Source organism: Hyperolius riggenbachi, chromosome 2 (genome assembly GCF_040937935.1).
Source record: "Hyperolius riggenbachi isolate aHypRig1 chromosome 2, aHypRig1.pri, whole genome shotgun sequence".
Classification (NCBI taxonomy): Eukaryota; Metazoa; Chordata; class Amphibia; order Anura; family Hyperoliidae; genus Hyperolius; species Hyperolius riggenbachi.
The window spans coordinates 397,617,037-397,642,497 of NC_090647.1; positions in this window are offsets into that span (position 1 = coordinate 397,617,037).

Genomic DNA, 25,461 nt, shown 5'->3' on the forward strand with positions numbered 1-25,461 from the left:
AGCATAACATAGAACTGACACAGTATCCTAGTCTTGGGTGTGAGGTCCGTAGTCACAACACCCTGGAACTGGTCTAAAGCATAACATAGAACTGACACAGTATCCTAGTCTTGGGTGTGAGTTCCGTAGTCACAACACCCGGGAACTGGTCTAAAGCATAACATAGAACTGACACAGTATCCTAGTCTTGGGTGTGAGGTCCGTAGTCACAACACCCTGGAACTGGTCTAAAGCATAACAAAGAATAACATAACATGAGAAGGTAATCTAGCTCAGTGTGGATTCCCAGGTCCGTCCTGGTTCAACCACAGTGTAGGATCTGACTGAGGTCTGTGTGCTAATGCTAACACGTTAAGCATTTGTAACGGCAGACGATGTGAGACTGAGGGACAAGTGGTTATATAGTGCAGCGCTGGTCAGCGCCGCCCAGTCCCTTCCAGCCAATCCGTTTCCATCCTTGGATCAGCTGACCGGCGGGGTCAGCTGATCCCTCTCTGCTTCCCATAAAGCTTCTGTCTTGCCGCGCTCGTGTATTCCGCAGCCTATGTGCAAAGGAAGGCTGTATAGCATCAGACACATGTCGCCGCGTGTAAACCGCCGGAGCAGACGCGGAAACGGCCCCCACGCCGCCAGAGCACGCGGCGGCCATTCCGCAATCCTTCACAGTACCCTCCCCCCCCCCCCCTTCCCGAGGAGTGGACTCCAGACACTTCCCACCAGGCTTCCCAGGATGTGAGTCATGAAACTTTTTCCTCAAATCATTTGCGTGCATGCGGCCCTCTGGTACCCAAGTTCTATCCTCCACACCATAACCTTTCCAGTGTACCAAACATTGCACAGAATTTTGCACCACCCGGGAGTACAGAATCTTCTCAACCTCATACTCAGGTTGATCATCAATCAATACGGGAGGGGGAGTGGAATCCACCTGCACTGCCGGCTTGAGCAATGACACGTGGAATGATCTTACACCACGCATACTGGTAGGAAGATCAATGGCATAGGTGACAGCATTAATTATTTTGGTGGCTGGAAATGGCCCCACAAATCTAGGCCCTAATTTGGGTGGCAGTTGTTTCAATGCCAGATGCCGCGTAGACACCCAGACCAAATCCCCTGGTGAAAAGTCCCATTCAGCAGTGCGTCTCTTGTCGGCCTGCTTTTTCTGAGACTTGAAAGCCTTTCCCAAATTTGTTTTCACCAAGGCCCAAATTTGTTTCAACGCCAGCTGCCAATCCTCCAATGCTGGGAACGGAGTAGATGCCACTGGCAAAGGAGCAAACTTAGGAGACCTCCCCGAGACCACCTGAAAAGGGGAGAACCCAGAGGAAGAACTTTTCAGGTTATTGTGCGCAAACTCTGCGAAAGGTAAACATTTTACCCAGTCAGTTTGTGCATCAGCCACGTAGCATCTGAGAAACTGTTCCATGGATTGGTTGACCCTCTCAGTCTGGCCATTCGTCTGTGGGTGGTAGCCTGATGAAAATGAAAGATCCATGCCCATAGACTGACAAAATGCCCTCCAGAACTTAGATATGAATTGGACTCCCCTATCTGACACTACATTTTGCGGAATGCCATGCAGCCGGAAAAAGTGCAGGATGAAGAGGTTAGCCAGCTCTTGAGCGGAGGGGAGTCCCTTCAGAGGGATAAAATGGGCCATCTTGCTGAATCTATCTACCACCACCCAGATGACAGTCATGCCTTCAGATCTGGGGAGTTCACCCACAAAATCCATGGACAGGTGCGTCCACGGTTCACTTGGAACTGGCAGGGGCTGCAAGGTCCCCACCGGAGCCTGTCGGGAAGGTTTGCTCCTAGCACACACAGCACACTCCCTCACAAACTCTTTACAGTCTGTGGCCAGAGATGGCCACCACGCACACCTGGCAAGGAGATCCTGTGTCCTGGTGGCCCCTGGATGACCAGCATTCTTATGGGAGTGAAACAGCTGCAGCAGCTGCAGGCGGAAGGGCAAAGGCACAAATAACACTCCCTCGGGCTTCCCTTCAGGGACATCCTGCTGATATGGGGCCAAGGTGGTAGCCCAATCTGTCCAGGTTTCTGTGGCTGCCAAAACCACCTTTCGAGGCAGAATAGTCTCGGGTGCCGAAGGCTGTGCCGTTTCGGGTTCAAAACACCTGGACAAGGCATCAGCCTTAATGTTTTTACTACCAGGGGTATACGTAATTACAAAAGAGAATCTGGAAAAGAACAGTGACCACCGGGCCTGTCGGGGACTGAGTCTCTTAGCGTTTTCAATGTACTCCAAGTTTTTGTGATCTGTGTAAACTGTAATAACATGTTCTGCTCCCTCTAACCAATGTCGCCATTCCTCAAAGGCTAACTTGATGGCCAGGAGTTCTCGGTTGCCTATATCGTAGTTTCTCTCCGCTGGGGAGAACCTGCGGGAGAAGTAAGCGCATGGGTGAAGTTTACCCTGCAAACCGGAACGCTGAGACAGCACAGCCCCACCCCCACCTCAGAGGCATCAACTTCTATTATGAACAGGAAGGTGACATCTACGTGTCTCAGGATGGGAGCAGAACAGAACAGTTTCTTTAGGGTACTAAAAGCCGTGAGAGCTTCCTCGGACCAGTGGTGAGTATCAGCCCCTTTCTTAGTGAGACTAGTGAGGGGCGCAACCACTGTAGAGTACCCCTTAATAAATCTCCTGTAGTAATTCGCAAAACCCAGGAATCTCTGGATGGCCTTCAGACCCACAGGCTGTGGCCATTCCAGTACAGCAGAGACTTTCCCAGAGTCCATAGAGAGGCCCGAGGTAGATATTACATACCCTAAAAAAGCTACAGAGGTCACCTCAAAAATGCACTTTTCCAGTTTGGCGTACAACTGATTCTGTCTTAGTCTTTCCAGCACATACTTGACATGTCTCCGATGTTCGGCAAGAGTGGCTGAAAAGACTAGTATATCATCAAGATATACTAATGCAAATTTACCCAAAATTGGTCTGAAAACCTTGTTAATTAGCTCTTGGAAGACGGCCGGGGCGTTGCACAACCCGAAGGGCATCACTAAGTACTCGTAATGCCCATCGGGTGTATTAAAGGCCGTCTTCCACTCGTCACCGTCCCTGATGCGCACCAGGTTGTATGCACCCCTCAAGTCCAATTTCGAGAAAATTTTAGCATTGGTGATCTGGGAGAATAAATCGTCAATCAGAGGTAGTGGGTAACGATTTTTCACAGTGATCTTATTTACACCCCGATCGTCAATGCAGGGGCGGAGGCCTCCATCTTTTTTTTTGACAAAAAAGAACCCAGCGCCCGCAGGTGACCGGGAGGGGCGGATAAATCCCTTAGCTACATTTTCTTTGATGTTGTAACGATTGTGTAATTCTCTCTGTGATCAGCGCACAGGGTGTGCGCTGACACTGCGGAAATCCTCCACAAGCGTATAATTTGAGGGAACCCAGCAAAAGGTGCAATGCACCTGTAGAGGGAAATTCCTGTCGACAGGTGGAGCTGTGGAGTGCAGAGGAACAGCTCCTCTGCCCTGCCACAGATGCCAGACAGGAATTGTACGAAGGGAAGATAGCCCTGAAAGAGAGAGATCAAAGCGACAGAGGGTATGTGTGCCCACCAATATAGTCGCCACCCTGCGACGATGAACACACAACCATGAAGATAAAGTGAGAAGGCAATCGCCAGAGATGGCGATTGCTAGCAGCGACACAAGACCAAATAAGAACAGATGAGGAATGTATGTATGTCCACCAATCTAGCCGCCAACCTGCGACGGCGGACACACAACAAAGGAAACCGAGTGAGAACGCAATCGCCTGAGAAGCGATTGCGAATGAGATTGAGCAAAGGGACAGATTGTATGTGTGTGCACCACACTAGTCGCCAACCCGCGACGGTGCATACACAACAGCATATATGAAATAGGAACGCAATCGCGAGAGAGGCGATTGCCAGAGGTGACACAAGGCTACAGCAAGGCAGAGCATGAGAGTAGCAAAGGCACAGCAAATATACAATGAGAAGATAAGGAAAATAACAAACGCTAACTAAACGCGAACACCACACTCATTCGCAACAGTGCACGCGTTTATGCGCGGTCTCCGCGTGTTAAGCACAACAGAGACAAGCACGCCTAACTAACCACCGACAGACAAACATGAAACCGAGGACGTGAGCGCTTGCTTAACGGTTACCTCACCGAGCCTCCAGCAAGCGTTCGTAGCAGACAAGACAGATACACGAAAACAGGAATAAGTGAGAGATAACAGCAAGAGAGATGGAGATCAGACGGATCCACAGCACTAGCGCTAGGCGAGTGCGATCCAGGCAAGACAGATTAGATGAGATAGCTGGTAGCAACCGCTGCTCCAAGAACAAAGATCAGAACGACTTCCTGTCGACCACCGCTGGGACAGAACAATCGCAACAGACAAACAAACAGATAAGCAATCCTAACTGCACTAGGGAACCTGCCTAGTGCAGTCCCAGGAATTACTCTGAGCTAATCTTTAAACAATGAGCAAGGCTGACACTCCAGGAGTGTTTCACAGGACTAACCCTTATGACCAGCCCAGGTCTGTGATATCACATGGTATTTATAGAGCAAGCCTACAAAGGATGTGGCTAGGCAATCTGCATGACAAACGTATGCAAATTCCTCAGCAGCAAGCTGCAAAACTGACAAAAGGTCTCTCTTCCACCTGAACAGTGGTCAAAAAGCTGCCTGCCTGCCTGCGCAGGCAGCCGAGCGGATCCTCACAGATGTACTCCTGCATTGCCAACTTCTCTGGCCCTGATGAAAGAAACAGAGGCGCCAACAGGATAAAAATGATGCCAATTAAAACCAAATAAAATGTAGGCGGCACTGGTGGATTTGTCCAGTGCCGCCTACATTTTATTTGGTTTTAATTGGCATCATTTTTATCCTGTTGGCGCCTCTGTTTCTTTCATTACATGATCATCCACCTGGTAGATAGGTGTGGACACCTTTTTTTCTTCTATACAGAGAGCGACTTTTTAGCCTGAGCGGGGACAGGCCTAATCTCCCCGTCCGTGCTATAAGTGGTTGCCTGAACGTGGCAACCCACACTTGGGAGTATATCTCTATTATTCTCATTTGACGTCAACTGATTTTACAATATTACACTATCGGGGGCTCTCGATTGTTCTTTTCTTCTCTCCCAACTTCTCTGGCCCAGACAGGTTATAAAGGTGACCCCTAGGAGGCATACAACCAGATCTTAAGTCAATTGGACAATCAAGGGACGGTGAGGGGGTAATCTGTCTGCTGATTTCGGACAAAAGACATCAGCATAATCTTTATACTGCTCTGGCAATCCTTCCACCTGAATACTGGTGTTACCCATGGTTACCTTCGCCAAACAATGATGATAACAGCGGGTAGACCAGCTCGTTAGCTGACTAGAGGCCCAATCAATCTGAGGAGCGTGAAGTCGCAACCATGGCAGACCAAGGATGATGGTGGAAGTTGCCATTCGTAACACAAAAAACTGCAGACTCTCTCTATGTAAAACCCCTATGGTGACCCCCAACTCTGGGGTCTGAGACAGAGGGTATTTACTCTGCAGAGGAGAGTCATCCACCGCAGTAACTAACACCTTTTGGCTCAATGGGACAATAGGAATTCCCAATCTTTTAGCAAAATCATAGTCAATAAAATTGGTAGCCGAGCCGGAGTCGAGAAAGGCCTCAGTAGAAACTGTCTGGTCTCCCCATGAGATGGTGCATGGGAGGAGCAGTCGATCGTCTTTAAGAGGTAAATTCTGTGCGCTTAGGGTGTTACCTCTGACCACTCCTAAGCAACAGCGTTTCCCGACTTTTTGGGACAGTTCTCTGCTTTATGAACCTCCTCTGCACAGTACAAGCAGAGCTGTTCCTTCTTTCTACGAGTCTGCTCGACCCGGGACAATTTTGAACGTCCAATCTGCATGGGTTCAGGGGAAGGTGAGGTAGGTGGCGAGGAAGTGTAGGAAACATATCTCACACTACTCCTACCCCGACTTTGTCTCTGATACCGTAAGCGACGGTCTACTCTGATTGCTAGTGAAATGGCTTCATCAATGGTTTTAGGTTCAGGATATCCTAACATCAGATTAGACACTGCATCTAATAATCCTGACAAAAAACAATCCAACAATGCAAATGAGCCCCACCTAGCTGACACTGCCCACTTCCTGAACTCCGCTGCATAAGCTTCTACCGAATCTCTGCCTTGCCGCAACATCTTGAGCTTCCACTCAGCGGTCGAGGCAGATTCCGGATCATCGTAAATTATGGCCATAGCTTTGAAAAATTCCTCCACTGAGGTCAGATCCCCATCACCTTTCGGAAGACCATATGCCCAGGTCTGTGAATCCCCAGTCAACAGTGTCTTAATAAAGGTAATTCTCTGGGCCACAGTACCTGAAGCATTAGGTCTTAACTCAAAGTAAGAAAACATTCGATTTTTAAAGTTTCGAAAGTCAGATCTATGACCAGAAAACTTCTCAGGCACAGGCACACGTAAGTCTGTAACAAGATGGGATCGCACTGAGTTAACAGTCGTCTGAAGGGCTTGTATAGACCCAGACAAAGCATTAATCTGGGTCTGATGACTATCCAGCACGCTAATGCAATTCTCCACCGAGGTGGTGAGTGCAAGCAGATGACTGTCAAGTGTGTCCATATTGTTTAGGTCTGCCGTTCTGTAACGATCGGTGTCAACACGCAGAGAGAATCTGATTATTGGTGGGCTGCAGACTCACCAATAATGCAGATATACACCGGATTATGAATGATCTGCAGAATCACTAATAATCCAGGTATGTCTAACCTCTGGACACCTGAGACGTGAGTGTACAGTATCACAGTAACACTTTGAGAGGGAACTGCCAGGAAAACTGGAGGCAGTGAGGAGAAGGAAATTCACCCCTAGACGTGGGTGAATTCCCTTAGGCCAAAGGCTCCCTAGGAGAGGGACCTAGGCCTGGTTGCAGGAAGCCCTGCTGCTAATATGAACATATTTGTCCTATCTGGTTGTGAGATCCTATCTCACTACAGCCTAGTGGCGAACCAAGGAAGTACAGATATACAGTGCTAGTCTTGGGTGTGTGATGTGTAGTTACAACACCCCGGAACTAGTCTAAAGCATAACATAGAACTGACACAGTATCCTAGTCTTGGGTGTGAGGTCCGTAGTCACAACGCCCTGGAACTGGTCTAAAGCATAACATAGAACTGACACAGTATCCTAGTCTTGGGTGTGAGTTCCGTAGTCACAACACCCGGGAACTGGTCTAAAGCATAACATAGAACTGACACAGTATCCTAGCCTTGGGTGTGAGGTCCGTAGTCACAACACCCGGGAACTGGTCTAAAGCATAACATAGAACTGACACAGTATCCTAGTCTTGGGTGTGAGTTCCGTAGTCACAACACCCGGGAACTGGTCTAAAGCATAACATAGAACTGACACAGTATCCTAGTCTTGGGTGTGAGGTCCGTAGTCACAACACCCTGGAACTGGTCTAAAGCATAACATAGAACTGACACAGTATCCTAGTCTTGGGTGTGAGTTCCGTAGTCACAACACCCGGGAACTGGTCTAAAGCATAACATAGAACTGACACAGTATCCTAGTCTTGGGTGTGAGGTCCGTAGTCACAACACCCTGGAACTTGTCTAAAGCATAACATAGAATAACATAACATGAGAAGGTACTCTAGCTCAGTGTGGATTCCCAGGTCCGTCCTGGTTCAACCACACTGTAGGATCTGACTGAGGTCTGTGTGCTAACACGTTAAGCATTTGCAACGGCAGACGATGTGAGACTGAGGGACAAGTGGTTATATAGTGCAGCGCTGGTCAGCACCACCCAGTCCCTTCCAGCCAATCCGTATCCATCCTTGGATCAGCTGACTAGTGTTGGGCGAACACCTGGATGTTCGGGTTCGCGAACGTTCGCCGAACATGGCCGCGATGTTCGTGTGTTCGCGCCGAACTCCGAACATAATGGAAGTCAATGGGGACCCGAACTTTCGTGCTTTGTAAAGCTTCCTTACATGCTACATACCCCAAATTTGCAGGGTATGTGCACCTTGGGAGTGGGTATAAGAGGAAAAAAAATATTTGAAAAAGAGCTTATAGTTTTTGAGAAAATTGATTGTAAAGTTTCAAAGGAAAAAGTGTCTTTTAAATGCAGAAAATGTCATTTTTCTTTGCAGAGGTAACAAGCTTTTTGTCGCCATGCAGTCATAAATGTAATACAGATAAGAGGTTCTAGGAAAAGGGACCGGTAACGCTAACCCAGCAGCAGCACACGTGATGGAACAGGAGGAGGGCGGCGCAGGAGGAGAAGGCCACGCTTTGAGACACAACAACCCAGGCCTTGCATGAGGACAAGAAGCGTGCGGATAGCAATGCATTTTGTCGCCATGCAGTCATAAATGTAATACAGATTAGAGGTTCCGTAAAAAGGGACCGGCAACGCTAACCCAGCAGCAGCACACGTGATGGAACAGGAGGAGGCGCAGGAGGAGAAGGCCACGCTTTGAGGCGCAACCCAGGCCTTGCATGAGGACAAGAAGCGTGCGGATAGCAATGCATTTTGTCGCCATGCAGTCATAAATGTAATACAGATGAGAGGTTCAATAAACAGGGACCAGAAACGCTAACCCATTACAGATGTTCATTGTTCATGTTACTTGGTTGGGGTCCGGGAGTGTTGCGTAGTCGTTTCCAATCCAGGATTGATTCATTTTAATTTGAGTCAGACGGTCTTCATTTTCTGTGGAGAGGCGGATACGCCGCCGATCTGTGACGATGCCTCCGGCAGCACTGAAACAGCGTTCCGACATAACGCTGGCTGCCGGGCAAGCCAGCACCTCTATTGCGTACATTGCCAGTTCATGCCAGGTGTCTAGCTTCGATACCCAATAGTTGAAGGGTGCAGATGGATTGTTCAACACAGCTACGCCATCTGACATGTAGTCCTTGACCATCTTCTCCAGGCGATCGGTGTTGGAGGTGGATCTGCACGCTTGCTGTTCTGTGGGCTGCTGCATGGGTGTCAGAAAATTTTCCCACTTCAAGGACACTGCCGATACCATTCCCTTTTGGGCGCTAGCTGCGGCTTGTGTTGTTTGCTGCCCTCCTGGTCGTCCTGGGTTTGCGGAAGTCAGTCTGTCGGCGTACAACTGGCTAGAGGAGGGGGAGGATGTCAATCTCCTCTCTAAAGTCTCCACAAGGGCCTGCTGGTATTCTTCCATTTTGACCTGTCTGACTCTTTCTTCAAGCAGTTTTGGAACATTGTGTTTGTACCGTGGATCCAGAAGGGTATAAACCCAGTAATTGGTGTTGTCCAGAATGCGCACAATGCGTGGGTCGCGTTCAATGCAGTCTAGCATAAATTGAGCCATGTGTGCCAGAGTCCTGCCAGAATCCTCATCATCCTCTTGTGAGCGTTGTGATAGTTGTGATGCATCATAGTCGTCACCTTCTTCCTGGTCTGCTTCTGCTGACCATTCGCGCTGAATTGTGGAAGTCCAACGTGCACCGCTCTGGCCCTCGTCAGTGGTGGCATGAAATTCCTGCTCCAACTCCAGCTGTTCCTCCTCCTCTTCTTCGTCATAGCTGCTGGGGCCAGCGTTTCCTGAGGCAGATGGCCTGATGTTGGTATCATCACGCTAATCGTTTTCTCCTTCAGATTCCCCCAGTTGCATCATGACAGCTGTTTCCTTGATTTTCAACATTGACTTCTTCAGTAAACACAGCAGTGGTATGGTAATGCTGACTGAAGAGTTGTCACTGCTCACAAGCAACGTGGATTGCTCAAAATTTTGGAGGACTTGGCAGAGGTCCAACATGTTGGCCCAATCGGATCCACAGAAGCTTGGCAGCTGTCCGGATGCGCCTCGGTACTGCGCCGTCATGTACTGGACCACTGCACTCTTCTGCTCGCAAAAGCGGGCTAGCATGTGCAGCGTAGAATTCCAGCGCGTAGGGACATCACACAGCAAGCGATGGTGGGGGAGATTGAAGCGCTCCTGCATCTTGGCGAGTGCCCCCGAAGCAGTACTGGAATTTCTACAATGTTTGGCCACTCGTCGCACCTTCAACAGAAGATCGGCCACGCCTGGGTATGTTCTCAGGAACAGCTGAATTACTAGGTTTATCACGTGCGCCAGGCAAGGGATGTGTGTCAGCTTAGCCAACCTTAAAGCGCGAATGAGATTACTCCCATTATCACACACAACCATGCCCGGTTTCAGGTCCAGCGGTGCCAGCCACAAATCCGTCTGTTCCTTTATTCCCCTCCAAATTTCCTCCCCTGTGTGCTGCTTATCCCCAAGGCAGATCAGCTTCAGCAACACTTGCTGACGCATGCCAACAGCTGTGCTGCACTGCTTCCACGATCCTACTGCTGCTGGGTTAGCGTTTCCGGATGAGGTACAGCTTTGAGATGCGTTGGAGGAGAAGGGGTCAGAGAGGTAGGTGCTGCTGTTGTTATCCAGTGGGAGGGACGGTGGTGCAGCTGTTTGCGGCGTGGGCAACACCCGCGCCGTAGCAGGTGAGGAATCGCTGCCAGGCTCCACAAGGTTCACCCAGTGCGCGGTAAGGGAGATGTATCGACCCTGGCCGAACGCACTCGTCCCGGTGTCAGTGGTGAGGTGAACCTTGCAGGCAACGGCATTCTTCAAGCTTCGGGTTATTTTGCTGACCACGTGCTCATGCAACTCAGGCACTGCAGAGCGTGCAAAGTGGTAGCGGCTGGGAACCACGTAACGTGGGATGGCCACTGACATCATGCCCTTGAAGCTGTTTGTCTCCACCACTCGATATGGCAGCATTTCGCAGGCCAGAAGCTTGGCTATGCTGGCTGTTAGTGCCACGGCCTGGGGGTCATTTGCTGGCAATTTCCTCTTGCGCTCCAACATCTCCGAGACAGACAACTGAACCGTAGGGCTGCACACTGAACGGCTGTTGGTTGTTGTGTTTGATGAAGACTGGGAGACCTCAAGAGTACTATTCCGGAAAGTGACAGTGTCAGCGTCGTCTGATGTTTGTGAATGTTGTTGTGAACCACGCAATGGCTGGGCTACTGCTGCTGCTGAGGAGGGTCTGGTGGTGAGTCTGGTGACCCCAAGGGAGGCAGTGTTGCTGGTACCCTGTCCTGCCGCGTTTGCCCACAGCGTGGGAGGTTTGGATACCATGTGGCGGGTCATGCTGGTGGTGGAGAGGTTGTTAATATTTTTCCCCCTGCTCAGGCGGGTCTTGCACACCTTGAAAATCACCATGGTACCATCCTCACTGCAGTCTTCAAAGAAAGGCCAGACTTTGGAGCACCTGCATTGCTGGCGATTTCTGTTTGCGCCTCTTTTGCGTCTCACTTGAACTTCCATGCTTGTGGTGCCTGAAATTTCGCGTCGCCTACCTTGTGGCACAAGGCGAACTCGTGCAGCAGTGGGTTCTTTAACAAACTCATCTGCGCTGCTACGACGGCGATGTTCTCCTTCACATACAAAATCTGGGTCTGTGTCCACATCGTCCAAACCCTCCTCTTCCATCTCCTCAAACTCGTCATATGTGATTGTGGGCCGCCGCCGTGGAGTAGAGCTCCCCAGAACAACCTCTGCGCATCTCACTCCAACGTCGTCTTCCAGATCTTCTCGGCCGACCTCCTGCAATTGAAACCCCTCCTGCCCAACTTGCTCTGGGATTTGGGTTTCAAAGTCCTCGGACTCGCCTTGCATTTCAGTGCATGGTGCATTTCCCACAGTAAATGGTTGTGAATCCAGGCACAACATTTCTGGCTGTTCCATTGATCTTTGAAAGGTGGAAGTTTGTTGGGCTGGGAATAGCTCCTGCGAATACCCCATTGTGTCCTGAGGAAATTCTTCGGACTGGTTATTTGGCAGTTGTGTGCGTGGTGTCGCTGCCGGTTGTGTCAGCTTTGTGCCCATTGGCTCCTTGTAACTGGCTGAGGATTCGGACCTCGTGCGTGATGTGCTGGTGCTGCTTAACCCACTGCTGGACGCTTGAGAGGTCATCCAATTAATTATCTGGTCCTGTTCTTTTGGATTTATGAGGGTTGATTTCCTGGACAACATGGGCGGTATTGAGTGGGTTTTCTTCGGTGCTCCACTGTGGCCTGTACGTGAACCGTCAGGGGAAACACCTCTTCCCTTGCCCCTCCCTCTTTCACAGGATTTCTTCTTCATTTCACTTATCCGTAAAGTACACGCTGACTGGCAGCAGTACAGTGGCAGTACAGAAATGCTATATAGTGGTGGGTGAGCGGTGTACTACTATTCCCAGCAGCGACACAGAGCACAATGCTATACAGTGGTGGGTGAGCGGTGTACTACTATTCCCAGCAGCGACACAGAGCACAATGCTATACAGTGGTGGGTGAGCGGTGTACTACTATTCCCAGCAGCGACACAGAGCACAATGCTATACAGTGGTGGGTGTGACGAACAGCCCCGCAATCTCGTCTAACTTACTCCAGTACCATCAGGGATTAATCGCCTCTGATGGCTTGTCAGACTGTGAGTAAGTTGACGTTAAAATAGCGGTTGCTGGGTCGTCAGGTAATACTGCGACAACGCGCGCCAATCTTGTTTAATCTGACACCGTTACCATTCGGGGAATAGACACATCCGATGGTTTGTAATATGGTGAACAGAGTGACGCCAAAGATTGGTCGCACCGCTGCCGGCAATGTGACGTATGCACAGTCACCCACCAATTCCTGTTCCCTTTGCTGCAGTTTACCATAAAGCCTCAGACCCTGAGGGAATCCTGAAGACAGTCAGAACTGCAGGCAAAGTAACCTTTTGGATTGGTTGGTGAGTCCACACACAGTCCAATTTCGATTGTATATACAATCGATACAATCTGTGCTCTCATATAGAGGCCAGGTCGCTGCCACCAATCCGCAATAAAAGCGTGCGAATGCGCTAATTCTAACTCTAGCTAAATCCTGTAGAAAAAAGGGTTAATTAGACAACCTTTCTAGAGATAGCGAAACTAACAATATTTAATATCAAAACAGTTATGGTAACATGTCTCTCTGAAGATGTGAATTCTTTTGGCGGAGATTTGTTTCAGAACAGCACTTAGACGAACGATTTTTAAATCGTTTATTTAAAGAAATAATGCAAAACAAAATATAGCAATAGAAACAATTTGATACAGAAATAATAAGAGTTCAATATGAAAATAATAGCTGATTACAGTCTGAGCAGTTTGTCAAGTTACCGTGTCCTTTGCGGTAGGTCCCACAGAGATATATAGTCCAATTCTGGAAAGTTCTGTGGAATAGGTATTAATCCTTTTATCATCCAGCCCAAATCCGTGATGGTACAGGATGGCTGGGCAAAAGACTCTGTTCTCTCCCCAGCATTGTTGGTTTTAACTCTTCCACTGCCAGAGGGCGGAGTTGTAAAAGGAGATGTTTCCCCCCTTAACAATCTGACCTCAGGCTGCTGAAGTCCGCCCCTATTGTCTGAGGGACAGAATTGGCAGTTTCTCCAAGTATGCCATAACTCAGCGGATATCTGACATATCATATAAAACCCAACATTTTACATTCCGTCAGCATGCGCTGAACCAATCGATATCAAACTCGCTTGGAGTGCCACCTTCCCTGCCTATGTAATAGATATCTCATGCTGTGAGATGACTAGGTGGTCGGTTAACGTCTCAGAAGGTGTGCTGCGCTATTCGCATGGCGTACTGTGAGTTGTGGACCGCTGGGCCCAAACGGTTCCGCAATATCCATCGAATTATGGACTACTATGAAATGAGATATCAAAAGCTCATTAAGCCAGGGACATGTCTCTGGGTGTTCTCAAGACAGGCAGGAATGTCACCTAATGATTTTACGATGCGTTCCTGTATCCTGCTTCTTATCAGCAATTCCTTGTAGTAGATCTGTGAGCTATGTGAATGCTCTGGTTTCTTGGGTTTTATTGGGGATGTCAGGAAGTGTAAATAAGCACTCACATCTCCCATTGCAGGGCTGGTGAGCTGGAAGAACACTCATTTTTTTTCTAAAAGCAGGCTAATGCATGTAAAGGGGTACTCCAGAACCGATTTTGTGCGCAATTACATGCGCTTGCCGCAATGGCGTTCGCGGAATCGTGACAGTGGGTGAGCGGTGTACTACTATTCCCAGCAGCGACACAGAGCACACTGCTATACAGTGGTGGGTGAGCGGTGTACTACTATTCCCAGCAGCGACACAGAGCACAATGCTATACAGTGGTGGGTGAGCGGTGTACTACTATTCCCAGCAGCGACACAGAGCACAATGCTATACAGTGGTGGGTGAGCGGTGTACTACTGTTCCCAGCAGCGACACAGAGCACAATGCTATACAGTGGTGGGTGAGCGGTGTACTACTATTCCCAGCAGCGACACAGAGCACAATGCTATACAGTGGCGGGTGAGCGGTGTACTACTGTTCCCAGCAGAGACACAGAGTGGCAGTAAACACAATGCTATACAGTGGTGGGTGAGCAGTGTACACAGAGTGGCAGTAAACACAATGCTATATAGTGTGGGTGAGCGGTGTACTACTGTTCCTAGCAGCGACACAATGACTGGGGGGACCCTGGCTAGCCTGGCTGGAGAGAGAACTACCCTGCCTGCCTACCCAAAGCTAAACCCACAGACAAATGGCGGAGAAATGACGTGGGTCGGGTATTTATTTACCCGAACCACGTGACCCGTTCGGCCAATCAGAGCGCGTTCGGGTCCGAACCACGTGACCCGTTCGGCCAATCACAGCGCTAGCCGAACGTTCTGGGAACGTTCGGCCATGCGCTCTTAGTTCGGCCATATGGCCGAACGGTTTGGCCGAACACCATCAGGTGTTCGGTTGAACTAGATCATCACCCGAACAGGGTGATGTTCTGCAAAACCCGAACAGTGGCGAACACTGTTCGCCCAGCACTACAGCTGACCTGCGGGGTCAGCTGATCCCTCTCTGCTTCCCATAAAGCTTCTGTCTTGCCGCGCGCGCGTATTCCGCAGCCTATGTGCACAGGAAGGCTGTATAGCATCAGACACATGTCGCCACGTGTAAACCGCTGGAGCAGACGCGGAAACGGCCGCCATGCCGCCAGAGCACGCGGCGGCCATTCCGCAATCCTTCACATATTGGCTGCAGATATGTATCTATGTATTCTCCTATACGTTGGTTCAGACTACCTATTCCGCTCACAATCGGCCTCCCGGGTGGGCATTTTGCATCCTTGTGTATTTTCGGGTTCTGATATAAGACGGGGATTCTGGGAGCATCAGGTAATAGATATTTAAATTCTCTATCGAGTAGGATTCCTTCCTCCAATCCCTGCCTGTAACATCTACAGACATGGCGGGTGCGGACACTCAGAGTGTACCCGCAGCCGCCTTTGTTCCCTGTCCTCAGGCCTCATCCGTTCCGTCGGCGTCTAGCACGCCGGGAACGGTACGGTCATCTGCTCATAGGATCGCTGTCTCGTGCGGGCGCGCGCGGAGACAGGACCTTTATGCTAGGAGAAGGCGCGTCAGCTGACCTGCCGGTCGGCTGACGTCTAAAGGTGACTCTCGCCGCGCAGGTTGGCTGATTATGTTAGGGGCGCGGCTGAGAGCTGTCCTCTGCTTCTTAAGCCTTCGTTCTTCATTCGCAAACTGTCTGCTGTCGTGAATACTTTGTGTTAGCGCTCAGACCTTAAACTAGTATCCGGTGTGCTTTGATCTGGGAGGAAACCAGGGATTTCACACAAGACTAGGGCTATTGTATATTATTTCTGCTGATAAACTGTGTATGATTCTGGCTATACTCTGACTTTGCTTTTGCTAATCGATTCTGTACTTCTGCCTATCTGACTTGTTGCTGAACCTCTGCCTGAATACTCACTATTCTTCTGCCTCACGTTTTTGTACTGTATTTGCCTCGCTGTTGCCGAACCTTGCCTGTCTGACCTCTCTACTCACCAGTGGGCCCTTTCTACTGGTGAGGTGCTCTTATGTTTGCCCACCAGCTCCTCTGGTGAGGTCTAGTTAATCTGTTACTTTAGTGACTGATAGTACCTTACCAGCTCCTCTTGTAAGGTCTAGTCAAACTTTACAGTCACTTGTATAGCATACCTTGCCAGCTCCTCTGGTGAGGTTTGGTTTAAATATATATATATATATATATATATCTCTTGTACTATTTGTATCTTACCAGCTCCTCCGGTAAGGTTTTGCTACTATACCGTTTCCTGTACTGATAGTACCTTACCAGCTCCTCTGGTAAGGTCCAGTCAAACTATTCAGCTACAGTTCCTATAGGCCTTCCAGCCCCTCTGGTAAGGTCTATCTACCATTACTTGCTGTTGCACCAAGCACTACTTACATTGTATCGTTGCTAGCTAATAGCTATACTTGCATTATAGGTGATTCTGCAGATCACCATATAATCAGGTATAGTGTCTGTATTATTTGTGATACTGCAGATCACCTAATAATCAGACGTCTGAGTTGCAACACCCAAACGTTACACTGCCTCAAAATACAACACAATTCCTTTCTATAGTGCTTTGTAGGATTTCCTCTCAGCTTCTCATATGTATTGACATCCCTGACTATGCGATCCATTTCTTGCCTATATTGTGCCTTACTTAGCACCACCACCCCTCCCCCTTTGTCTGCTGGTCTGATTTCAATGTCATCCCTCTTCCTTAATCCTTCAATGATTTTATTATCTCGACATCTCTTTGTATCTTCACATTTTTCCAAGTCCTTGATGACCTGGTTTTTAAATGCATCCACCGTATTACCCTTTCCTTGATCGACTGGATTGAATCTCGACTTGTTTTTAAGTCCAGTGTGGACATATTTATCTTTCCCAATGTGTTCCCCAAGACCGGGACCTGGTTTACTCAAAAAATATTTTTTAATATTCAAGTATATTTATTAATATTTATATACGTATCAAACTTATTTAATCCCTTACCAGGTGCATACTTCAACCCCTTATCCAATACTCTTATCTCATCAGTTGTCAAATTGGTGCCACTGATGTTAAATTTTCCCTGCCCAACTATTCTTTCCTTCTTATCTTTCCCATCCCCTCCCCTGCATCCCCGTCTATGCCCCGTTTTCTTCTTATTCCTGGATCTTCCCCTATATTCCATCTCCACTCTGTCTCCATCCCCCCTCCCCCCCATGCTTTCTCTAAAACCCTTGCTCATTATTCACATATTCATAGTGGTTATAGTTCGGCACAATAACTCAGTGGTTCATACCGGTTAGTGTTAATGGGTATCCCATATCCATCATGCCCCACACCACTCTCCCCTCTCCTCCCTTACCCACCACCTCCACGGGCTCCACCCCCCATTCTCTGTTCACCCCCTTGGAAACCTCTCTGCAAATTTTCTTGAAATTGTCGGGTCGGGGCACCCCTCCAATAATTCCCACCTCTCGGGGGTAATCCCCCTCTTCCTCCCCCCCCCCCCCCCGGGAGATCCTTCCCCTATTCCCCTGCACGGGTTCCCACCACTCCTCCCTCTGCATACTCCTTCCCTCCGGTCTACTGGGTTGCATGGGTCTCTGTCCTCCCCCACTCACACCCTGACTCTGGCCCTCCTCCCCAGGGGTCCCAACATTACCTTGTATGACCTGGTCTTCAGTCACCTTAGCTTCCAAGTCTTTTCTCTTCTTTTGCTCCACAGACAGGCAAACATGCGCTCCTCCAGCCGCGTCCAGCCGACAGCACACATAAAAAAAGTCACTCCGTGGCTCCGCCCAACGTTTCGTTGCCTTAGCAACTCATCAGGGGCTAACCTGATGGAGCGCATGTTTGCCTGTCTGTTTTAGGAACTTTTACATTTTTAGTTTGGCTAAGGACAATTGCTCGCTGGGGAAAGATTCTGCCATACTTTAATGTGTGTGCAGATATCTGGATGAGTGCCTATGCTTATAGCATCCCCTTAAAACATTTGGTGTGAGCTACTGTCAGAATTTAGCAAACTAGCTGGATAACAATTGTGGTTTAAAGGCACAGTTTGCTTTTTTATTGTTGTGCACATTTTTTAGAAATAAATTTTCAAAATGCTTTTACGCGATGTGGAGCCTATTTTTTCACTCATAGCTCTGAGAAGACCAGGTGGGAACACTGCCAGTCAGGCTGCGAGGTGGCCCATACCTCGAAAGCTGATACGGGCCCGGAAGGCCGCACCATCTGGCGAGTCTATACCTTAAGGGGGAGACCCCAATCGTATATGTTGTGAAAAAGTGCTTCTACAAAATGAACAGTATCTGAGCGCCTACCTACTAACCATTAGAGATTGTACGAGTGAGAACACACGCTAAGGAGAAGCGCTCCATCGGTCTAAACCTTGTGCAGAGGACATTCTAATGTGATTACTAATCATTGACCTTGTTTTGATATTTGAGTCCTGTGAGAATTTTGCATAAGCGCAGTATTTGGTGTTTTGTTGATTGATTTTAAGATACAACAAGCAAGTCAAGACAAGCAATAATCAAACCAAGCAATCAGAATATACGGTAATACAGACAGTAGGCAAGAGAATAGTCGGAATAGCAAGGGTCAAAACCGGGAGTTCAGAGTACAAGACATAAGGATCAGGGAGTACAGGAAAATGGCCACAACACTGGTGAGTCACAACACTGCAAGAGTACCAGAATGATCTAGCAATGTGCTGGTAGGAAGTCCAATGCAGCACATTGATCAGGTATTTGTATGTAGAACAGAGGCACCAGCAGGATAAAACTCATTAAAATTTTTTAAAATTGCTTGGAGGAAGTGGTGGTCTTGCCTCCCAAAAGCAGACACGAGATCCTGTCTTCATATAAATCAATACATTTATTATACGGTACCCCAAAAACAGTGCAACGCGTTTCGCAGGCCCAGTCTGCTTCATCAGGCAATAAACGTGGGGACAAAACAGAATTTCGGCAATAGCAGGTGTAGCGCCTGTTTTTGGGGTACCGTATAATAAATGTATTGATTTATATGAAGACAGGATCTCGTGTGTGCTTTTGGGAGTCAAGCCCACCACTTCCTCCAGGCAATTTTAAAAAAAATGTTATTGACTTTTATCCTGCTGGCGCCTCTGTTCTACATACAAATACTCTGGGCCCACTCCTGGTGGAGGGGAGTGCTACCCCCTTTCTTGTTTCTTTACTACAGAGAGCGACTTCTTAATCCTGAGTGAGGACAGGTCTAATCTCCTCACCTGCCTATTGAGTGGTTGCCTAAATGGTAACCCATGTTTGTGAGTATAAATTCTGTCACTAAACCACTTACCAATTGTCTTTAACCTACTACACCATATTGGGCTCTCGGTTTTTTCTATTTCACATTGATCAGGTGACCGACCAGAATCTCTTCACAGTTCCATCTGCTGGTGAGCTCAGGAACTGCACAGCTCCCAGCAAGACAAGAGCCATCTGCTGTGAACAGCGGAAGTCCACACCAAAGTTCACCAGTGCTGCCACCAGCAGGATAAAAAAGGCACAGATCCTGACACAGGCTCTACTGTAGGGGCGGTTGAAGGAGTTTTTAAACTAGGACCTGAGGGGAGGGGAGGTGGGAGCACAGACTACATGGGGAGTAAACAGAGTAGACAGTCAATGGGATCCTGGGAATACAGAGGGTGGAGAGGGGGGTATGGGGAGCTCAAAGAGTAAGGAGGGGACCAACCATAAGGAGATGATTAAACCTTCTACTGCTTCAGTATGTACTACAAAAAGTAAAGTGTGGTGGTGATAATATAAAATGCATGCTAACCATTGCTAGAAGCCTTTCAAATAAAATTGGTGAACTGCTGATGAGACGATGACTATGATATTGTAGGTGTAACAGAAAAATGGATGGATGGTAAATGTGGAAGATTATAGTGTTTTTAGAAAAGATAGATCCAATTAAAAAGGAGGGCGGGTCTGAATGTTTAAGACTTCCTTATCTCCAGTTTTGATGGATGACATGGCTGATGACTGGGACCGTGTGCAATCTTTATGGGTATGTGTTGATGCCAGAAATTAGAGTAGTCAATTTCTTTTTGGGGTTAGAGATGGCTCGAACAGGTCGCCAGCGGACAGTTCCCGGTGGATATCAGTTGTTTGCGCCCACGGTGGACGGCTAGCACATGACATGTTCAACCCGCCCCGTATACATCATCAAGCTAAACTTTGACCCCTTACATCACAGTCAGCAGACACATGACAGCCAACCAGCCTGAACTCCCTCATGGACCCTCTGCCCCCTTAAAAAGACTTTTGCGCCGGCCATGTTTCATTCTGTTTCTGACTATTGTAGTAAGAGGAAGGGAGAGAGAACATTGCTTTCTCTGTGTGTGACACTACACAGCCCACTGATACCCACAGCTGTGCACAGTACTACTGCTATTGTTGGCCCATTCAGTTGCAGGCACAGTACCATTCCAGTGCATTATTTTTGTCGCAGGCACAGTACCCCAAATAAAAAAAATTACAGGCAAAGGCAGGCTACCCCATAGGGGTCCTGGAGGTCATGCTGCTTTGATTTCCTGCGGCCCTGGAAGAATGCCCAGTGTACTATCAACACCAACAATTCAGAGGACGTAGATGACTGGCTTACACAGGACACCCCATCTTCTACAGCTTCTGCATGGAAACTTGATGCTCCATCGACCTTCTGCTCTGATTCTGGCACCCCATAACAACTTATTACCACTCACTCAGCAGCCACCACCACTAGCACCACAGCTGTGTGTCAGGCTCGGCCATACTCGGTGCTGTTGGTAACTCCCAAATATATGCAGACGTCCAGGATTTGATGCAAGTGATGTTTATTTACAGTGAGAGGTACATGTAATGTTCAAAGCAGGGTTTCCAGGACATAATGCAGGAACAGGTTTTGCAACACAAGTTCAAGAACAATATGCAGGAATATTACCCAGGGACTGGCAAACGGATACAAGTCCAGGAACAGATATGCAGGTTGCACCAGGAACAAGTATGCAGGTAATCCAGGTGCAGGTATACAGGTTAACCAGGAACACGCATTCAGGCAAATAATCCAGGTACTCAGGACATGAACAGGTATTTAGGAATAGAGATGGCCCGAACTGTTCGCCGGCGAATGGGAACGGTGAACTTCCGTGGTTCGCGATCGCGGAGAACCGTAAACTTTTTTTGGTACTTCGATTCGCCCCCATAGTGCATCATTAGGGTCAACTTTGACCCTCTACGTCACAGTCAGCAGGCACATTGTAGCCAATCAGGCTACACTCCCTCCTGGAGCCCCCCCTATAAAAGGCAGGCAGCGTCAGGCATTGGACTCACTCGTGTGCCTGCAGTAATTAGAGAAGGGAGAGCTGCTGCTGCAGAGAGAGCTATAGGGAAAGCTTAGTTAGGCTCTTGTAGGCTTGTTAGCTTGCTCCTTGCTGATTCTTATTGCTAAAAAAAAAAGCACCCCTCAACAGCTCTTTTGAGAGCAAATCTTGTTCTTGTGATTTTTTTTTTCTTCTTGTGCATGTCCCACAGACACTTGTGTTGCAAAGACAGCCTTGGTCATTCCTACTGTGCCACTGCCAGGCCCAGCACATTCAGTGACTACCTGTGTGTGTGACAGGCAGCTGTGTGTGTGACAGTCAGCTGCACCAATCACTGCACCTGTTCACTGTTCAGTGCATTTACCTACACCTACACGAGCGCACGCATTGTTAATACCACCAGTCATTGCACCTGTTCAGGGTACATGCCTGTGCGTGTGTGACAGGCAGCTGCACATTTGTAATCCCAATCACTGCACCGGTTCATTGTTCAGTGCACCTACCTACCTATACCTACGTGAGCGCACGCATTGTTAATATCACCAGTCATTGCAACTGGTCACGGTACCTGTGTGTGACAGGTGCACATTTGTAATTCCAATCACTGCACCTGTTCACTGTTCAGTACACCTACCTACCTACATGAGCGCAAGCAGTGTAATTTACCACCAGTCATTGCACCTGTTCACGGTACCTGTGTGTGACATCTGCACATTTGTAATACCAATCCCTGCATACCTGTTCACTGCACCTGTGTGACCGCACGCTATTTAGTATACCAGTCCATGCATACCTGTTAACTGCACCTGTGTGACAGCTGCAATACCAGTCCCTGCATATCTGTTCACTGCACCTGTGTGACCGCACGCTGTTTAGTATAACAGTCCGTGCATACCTGTTAACTGCACCTGTGTGACAGCTGCACATTGTATTGTAATACCAGTCACTGCTACCTTTCACTGCACCTGTGTGACTGCACATTGTATTAGTCAAGTCAGCGCATACCTTTCACTTCACCCTCCCCCCCATATGGACAAAACAGGCAGAGGTAGGGGCAGACTCAGAGGCAGGCCACCTGGCACGTCTGTTCGAGGTCGTGCTGACATGATTTCGTGAGGCCCTGGCCCGAAGTACAGTGCTCAGAAGACGGCCCGTCCCATCAACTCCCAAGATTTGTCAGGACGTAGTTGACTATTTAACACAGAACACCTCATCTTCCACAGCCACCAGCGGTACTCCAAGTACCACATCCACTACATTTGACACTTCGCAGGAGTTATTTGGTGAGGAAATCACTGATTCACAGCCATTATTGTTAAAACAAGATGAAGGCGCTAAGCAAGTTACACCACCTCCATTGTCTGAGTTATGCGACACTATGGACATAAGGTGTGAGGAGGAGGATGATGAAGTACCTGCTGTTGGTGCAGTTTTGGAGGTGTCTGATACAAGCGAAGCTTTGGAGGATGATTATGATGATGATACTGCCATGGATGCCACATGGGATCCTAAGAGACACGATGACCAAGGGGACAGTTCAGAGGGCGAGTCAGAGAGGAGTAGGAGGAGACGATTACTGAAAGAAGCAGGGGGAGCTCGTCATCAGAAACAGCTGGTGGCGCCATGTATTGCCACCTATGGACAGCCAGCCAACATGCCCTTCAACGTCAGCTGCTGACGCCACCATAGTGCCCACACCCCAGGGTGGATCAATTTTTTAGTGTGTATGCCAAAGATCAGAGCAATGCCATCTGTACTCTCTGCCACAAAATTTGAGCTGTGGAAAGGCCAACACCCACGACAACTGCCTTACGAAGGCACATGCTGAAAAGGCACAAACTGCAATGGGAAGACCACCTGAGCAAAAGCAGCACACAAAAGCAAAGCCACCCTCCTTCTCCTCTTCCGACTACCTGGCCTTAAGTGTGGATGTATGTGAAGAGAGAACCGAGAGCCCAATATAGTGTAGTAAGTCAAGGCAATTGATATGGTGAAAAAGAGTAAAATTTATACTCACAAACCAGGGTTACCTCCAGGCAACCATTGTATAGGCAGGTGAGGAGATTAACCTGTCCCCACTCAGGATTAAGAAGTCATTCTCTGTAGACGTGGAGAAAAAGGGGTATCCACGGCTCTAACATCACACATAGGGCAGCGTGGGGCAGTATAATGCGGCAATAGTGTCGCATTGAAGGAGAAGGAGAGGCGCCGGAGGTGACGTTACGGGCGGTTATCGCTGTTTATGCGCATGTGTTAGGGTGTCCTTGCGCCATCTTATGAATGGGCAGATGGCCAGGAGGTACTTGTGCCTTAGAAAAAAGGGAATAGGCGGGAAAAAGAAAGGGCTGTAAGACGCTATAAACAAACAGAAATAAAAATATGGATAATAACAAACCATGGTTTTATATATAGCACATCCTAGTGGCTGCAGCTCTGGCGCTTTGAGCCCGAAAGGAGAAAATTGCTATATAAGTGTTTGTCTTTGTTTGTTATAATGGTTAAAAACGCTATTGGGAAATGTTGTGAAAGAAAGAACCTGGTTGTAGTACTATGGTCATTACTAGTGTAGTACTAGTGGATACACACCAATATGTGCCTTTTATCCCCAGTTGTGTACTCCTACCCTTATTGCCTGATGAAGCGGGTTTAGGCCTGCGAAACACGTTGTGATTAACCCCTGGAGTGTACCAATACATATACCTTTTGTTGAATACACAGCTTGTTGTGTCTGCTTAAAGAAGGTAAGTCCACCACTGCCTCCAAAGCATTTTTAAATATTTGTATATTGATCTAATTCTTTTGGCTCTGTTCATTTTACAATAAGTGTGGATGTAGACACTGTGAGCAGCAATGAACCCTTGGACTACTGGGTGCGCAGGCTTGACCTGTGGCCAGAGCTGTCCCAATTTGCCATCCAACTTCTGTTTTGCCCTGCCTCAAGCATCCTGTCAGAAAGGACCTTCAGCACAGCTGGAGGCATTGTCACTGAGAAGAAAAGTCGCCTAAGTCAAAAAAGTGTTCAGTACCTCACCTGTATCAAAATGAATGAGGCATGGATCCTGGAGGGCTACTGCCCATCCGAAGACTAAGTCAGTCCCTACACACAGCATCTCTGCCTGCATGCCGTGTGACTGCCTGCCCCATGACTAAGTCGCTCCCCACACAGCATCTCTGCCTGCAGGCCGCTTGACTGCCTTCTTCGCCACCACCTTCTCCGCCGCCACCAACAGGGTCCAGAACTACAGGCGGATTCCTGAATTCCTGAAATTATAGCGGCCGCTGTAATAATTTTTCTGGTGCGTGTACATGCCTGCCTAATTTTTCTGGCTGCACTGCGGCTGCAACAACAAAACAAAAGGCATGTACAGGTGTCAATTCCCCTTCGTGATCGTTACCTTGCCGCGGTGAAGGGGCTTGCGTATCACAATGAAGCAATGACCGCCGGCTATATGAGTGTCTCGTGGGGTGGCACACCAGAGTTAATATGGTCGTTGCTTCATTGTGGACAGATCAAATTCGATCAGCTGGACAGTCACTGTTCTGTCGTTGAGCTACCTCAGCCTGGCGTCCATATATCGCCTGCAATCTCACCATGGTGCGCACCAGTCCAGCACGGCCGTCACAACACACAACAAACAGCTATTTGCGGTGCGTTACACAGTGAGTTTGGTGTGTCAGTGTGAAGCAGTACTCTAATTACACTCCCTGATTGATGTATACACATGCAAGATGTTTTAAAGCACGTTAGGCCTCCAATTTAGCATGTAATGCGATTTCTGCCCTTAAAACGCTGCTTTGCGTCAAATCCAGATTTTTTTTCCCTGGGACTTTTGGCGTCTATCCCACTCCCCCATGCAAAAACTCAGATGTTAGACCCCTTGACATATCTTTTCCATCACTTTTGTGGCCAGCATAAATGTTTCTAGTTTTCAAAGTTCACCTCCCCATTGAAGTCTATTGCGGTTTGCAAAAGTTTGCATGTTCACGAACGTTTGCGGAGGTTCGTGAATGCAGTTCGCGAACGGAGGTTCGGGCCATCACAATGCAGGAACTGAAGTCCAGATACTCAGAGCAAGAGCAGGCATACAGACATTAAATCCAGGTACTCAGAACATGAACAGGAACACAGGCTTGGAATCCGAACACTCGGAACAGGAACA